Source organism: Penaeus monodon, chromosome 41 (genome assembly GCF_015228065.2).
Source record: "Penaeus monodon isolate SGIC_2016 chromosome 41, NSTDA_Pmon_1, whole genome shotgun sequence".
NCBI classification, from domain to species: domain Eukaryota; kingdom Metazoa; phylum Arthropoda; class Malacostraca; order Decapoda; family Penaeidae; genus Penaeus; species Penaeus monodon.
The window spans coordinates 15,313,143-15,318,142 of NC_051426.1; the positions used below are offsets into that span (position 1 = coordinate 15,313,143).

At 42.8% G+C, this 5,000-nt stretch overlaps 1 protein-coding gene across 4 annotated transcripts in view; it reads right to left on the reverse strand.

The window, feature by feature from the left end:
• Positions 1-5,000, reverse strand: part of LOC119598574 (solute carrier family 12 member 6-like) — a 52,798-nt gene that overhangs the window by 26,776 nt on the left and 21,022 nt on the right. Inside the window, exon 1 of one of the 4 annotated variants that reach the window (XM_037948219.1) lies at positions 1-13. This exon is cut by the window's left edge and continues 419 nt beyond it. The exons of 2 other annotated variants lie outside the window; for them this stretch is intronic. The gene's annotated coding sequence lies outside the window, so the exon portion shown is untranslated. Of the gene's footprint in view, positions 14-5,000 lie in introns of those variants that run through there. One more of the 4 variants, XM_037948220.1, reaches the window with a different exon arrangement.

Consider the following 5,000-nt stretch of genomic DNA (forward strand, 5'->3'; position numbering starts at 1 on the left):
CACCTCGTCACTGCCCTCGCTGGCACTTCTCGACACTCCAGCTCTCTGATAGCATATCTCTGCTATCTTATCTCGCTGTCGTTGTAGCGGAACTGACCATGATAGCTCCATCAAGCTGTACACGCCTTCTCCTTTTGTTATATACAGAGATCGGGCGTCAGATTCTGCAGAAATAATGCGCACCCTACACCTTTTTGAACGCATTTTCCCCACAGCTAATTCATTCCGGCAGAATACAAGAAAGATACGTGGTGACGCAAGGAGGATGCCGTCAGCGGCCGTTGCCATCAAAGTCGGCCGGAACAGGCAAGGCGTCCGCGTCGGGAGGAATATCTGACGGAGGGCACTGAATGCGTCGTCGTTCGCATCGCACATCCGCCGGCAGAAGATCTAGGACCAGAAACGAGACCGGAACAGAGGACGAAGGCGGTCTCGAAGTTACAGGGTTCCTTTACTACCTCTGCGGTGGACGGAAACGTGTTTTCGGCAGGGAGGACTAGGTAACTGTCGTGACTGTTTTCATATAACAGCGTCTGCAATTCCAGACATCATGATGAAGAGCGTCTGCAAGTTCCAGACATCATGATGAAGATGAAGATGATGATGATGATCGCCATCATCAACAATAATACAATAACAGCAGTAGTAATGGTAACAGCAGCAACAACGACAATAAGTAAATCAGTTCATATTCAGTAAAATTAGCGGAGGATAACGCTCTCTTCTCTTCAAGTTCAGCGATCGCTTTCCTAAACGCGTATGTGTTCTCGCTGTTTTAACATCATCATCATCATTAGAATAAAGTCAAAAAGGGAAAGGCGGATGCGAGACACAGCTTCAAAAGACGAGCTCATTGTCTTCCTCCCGTTCGCGCTTATCCTGACCTCGTGCCCTCGCTGGCTCCTCTCTGGCTCCTCGCCCGCCTCCTTCCAATATCCTCCCGGGGACATAAGGGGAAGCCGTCCCTGGCGCGAACGAGTGTGAGGAACTCCACCTCCGACGGCGCCTCTCTCCGGTGCTTGGGCGACGGAAGCTTGGAGGCCGACGGACCTCGGCGCACCAGCATGAACGCGGCTTTACTGCCTCTCCGGGAACCAGCAGGCAGGAAAATCGGGACAGGCTTGCTCACATATCTATATTTCATTGCTATTCATCGGTGTATTTTCAAATATGCACACATACACGCATATTCATATGTCAGGAGTAGCATGATTAAATCCAAACAATTTAAACGGGTGCTTAAAAATAATTTTACATAGAAAAAAAGAAATGTAAAAACTATAATCAATATCAATTTGATGTAAAAAATACAGTAGAAAAAGTTAAAATATGTGCATACACTATTTAGCTTCTCATCTAAAAATCGATAACAATACAAACTGATAGGTGAAGTCACAACACAGGCAGATCAGGATTTGTTCCTGCTTACTGAAATATGACTTGTTCCGGTCAGTGAGTCTCAATTCTCCCTTTGTCATTTACCCCCCACCCCCGCTTTCCCCCTAGACTAGGCGTATTCATCCATTTACCCATTAAAAAATAATACATATGAACCCAGAATGAAACACAAACACTATCATAACGATTTGGCATAATGAAACTGTAAACAAAGAAAAAAACTAACAGTATTGCTACTTTCCATCTGGTTTAATAAAAGATCAACAAAAAGACCAGAAACTTAATCTGGTGAGATCTCAGCTGATTGAGTCCCACCTGCCTTCTGGCAAGACCCCTCGTAGCATCGGCCAGCTACACAGCTACACTGCTGCAGATTGACCCTTTGTCATGTAAACCTTTACTGCAGGACGGTATATCTGCCCCTGCGTTAGAAGTACTCACTCACTCACTCACTCACTCACTAAGTCTCTCTCTCTCTCTCTCTCTCTCTCTCTCTCTCTCTCTCTCTCTCTCTCTCTCTCTCTCTCTCTCTCTCTCTCTCTCTCTCTCTCTCTCTCTCTCTCTGTGTGTGTGTGTGTGTGTGTGTGTGTGTGTGTGTGTGTGTGTGTGTGTGTGTGTGTGTGTGTGTGTGTGTGTGTGTGTGTGTGTGTGTTTGTGTGTATGTCTCTGTCTGTCTTTTTTGTCAGGGTAGTGTTTGGTGCAGTTTCCAGGCACTTGAAAATATTACTTAACCTGCTGCTCTCTCTTGCTTCCCGCGAGTTCTACCGAGTGATCCAGACTCTATGAACAAAAGGTAATAGATACTGTAGAAACATGTTTTATATCAAACTTGGACACATTTATTTACTAAATTCCGAAACCACTATTTTTTTTAATCAATATGCAATGTTTATATGTATGATATCTATAGGGATTCACTGATTATTTCATAACCATGATGAATGAACGTTCCTGGATCTAACTGCGATTTTGTTTTGAATCATATTAAGTTCCATAAAGATCACAGATTTCATTTAAGGAATTTTTTAAACAACATAAATTCAAATTATGATGACTCATAACTTTCCAAAGAGAGAAGTGGCCATTTAAGACTCACATAAAAAAGATATGTACTTTTCATACCTATTACATGTTTATACCATAAAGATAAAGACAATTAAAGACCTTTATTACTGTATAGGAATGAAAATGAGAACATCTACAAATAACGTAGAAATCGGTTTATTTCTATTTGCATTTACTAAATCGGATTTTCCAACCCTGGCACATATATCAGCGAAAAACACACCAACAAGCACGAGGCACAAGGGGCGGCGCCCAGCCGGAGCTTCTCCCGCGGGCCGCCACTACCTCCCGTCACCCTCGGAAAAGGCCACGTTTCCGGGAAGCGCGACCGCCCTTCCAGCGAGCGAACGGCAGCGCGGAAGGAAAGTCCTCGCGAACTCCGACCACCGCCTTCGGAAGCAGCGTTTCGCGCGCTGCGGGGGGGGGGGGGGGGGTCAGGGGGTGAAACTCTCGAGGTAGCTGGTTCAAGAACGCTGCTTGGCGACACACGTTCTCGCCAAATCGGGCAACGCGCACGAACCTTCAACACACACACACACACACACACACACACACACACACACACACACACACACACACACACACACACACACACACACACACACACACACACACACACACACATTCTCATCATCATCATCAAAAATATCACATCAAAGTGTCAGCGTCAGTCAGCTCCCCCGCAGGCAGTATCAGCTGACAGCTGACTCGGATCCGTTCCTTATCTAATCTCTCGTGACGCACGTCCACCAGCTCTTATCACTCTTTTACATACTGCTGGCAATCCCCATTAACAAGCTCTATCTCGGTCCACCCATATCGTTTGTTTATCGGGGCATTTTTTCCCGCCTTATCTAAGTTCTGTTGAAAACCTTCCCAATCTTAGAGAGGAAAGAAAAACATTCTTTCTAAATCCATGTTTCTTCGTCATTTTGTATCATTCATTCTCCCTTTCTTTCTCTCACCCTCTATTCCTCCCTCCCACCCTCTCAACACCATCCCATTTCATCCGATGCAACTTCCCATTTCTCATTTTCCTACTGACTTCCCCTGTCTCCTACCCCTCTTCCCCCTCTCCCTGACCCCCTCCTCTCCCCCTCCCCCTGCCCGCCCTTGCCCCCACTTCATATAATTGCCATTGTACACTTTCCTCTCATATCTAACTCTTCCCTCGTGACTTTTTTTTTTTTTTTTGACTGGTCACACTCTCCTGTTTCTGCAATGGAGGATCTTTGCTCTCTGGCGCCTTGTGTGTGTCAGGAGCGTGTGTGTGTCTGCGGAGTGAGTGCGTCGGTGAGCGAGTTGCGTAACCAGAATGAGTTAATCAGCGGATCAGTGTATGGTGAGCGAGTTAGTGTTTGACTGTTAGAATGAGAGAGTGACTGAGTGAGTGTGTGAGTAAGTGTGTCTGCTGAGGCAGTGAGTAACTGTGAGTTTCAATTAACGTTAAGTGTTTACATGTACTCTATGCGTGATGCAGCGAACAAAGTATATAAATAACCAGCCAAGTGCCTAAACCTCTTCTCTTCCAAACTAAAAACAAAAATAGGCAAAGTAATCTGTTAGTATCTCAAACGCTCTAACCCCCGCCCCCCCGCATACACCACCGCCGTAACGGACTTTGCCCCCGCCCGCCCCCGCCCGCCCCCGCCCGCAGCAGCGCCGCGGTGGGAGAGAGACCAGCTGCTGCGGCCTTGCGTCTGCTGCCCCTCAGCGCGGCCCTCCGCATCTACTGATGGTGAGGGGGCAACAACATGAAGGACAAAAATAAATAAAAAATACCAACAAAAACAATGATAATAATAATTAAATAATTAATACAAAAGAGAATAGTATTGTCATAATGATATTGATGATAATTATGATACTGATAATAATCATGATGATGATAATAATCATGATGATGATAATAATCATGATGATGATAATAATCATGATGATGATAATAATCATGATGATGATAATAATCATGATGATGATAATAATCATGATGATGATAATAATCATGATGATGATAATAATCATGATGATGATAATAATCATGATGATGATAACAATAATAATAATAGCAGTGGTAGCAATCACAACCGCGCCCAAAGACCCGTCAGTCATGCGACGGTCATGTGACTTCACTGATATCCACAAGCTTTTTATCTTTTGAATCAGACAGGCTTATTAATAATAATAAAAAAAAATCAAGGACACATCACAGATATATCATAAATCAAGTCTTTAAATTACGAAACAATACAGAAAGACATAAAAAGAAAAGGAAAACGATTTAGAAGAAAGAGATTTATAGTTTTATATATGCATATATGTATATACGTATACATATGTATATATATATATATGTATATACATGTATATATGTATATATATGTATATGTATATGTATATATATATTATATATGTATGCATATATATGTATGTATGCATATATATGTATGTATGCATATATATGTATGTATATATATATATGTATGTATGTATATATATTATATATATATATATATATATATATATATATATATATA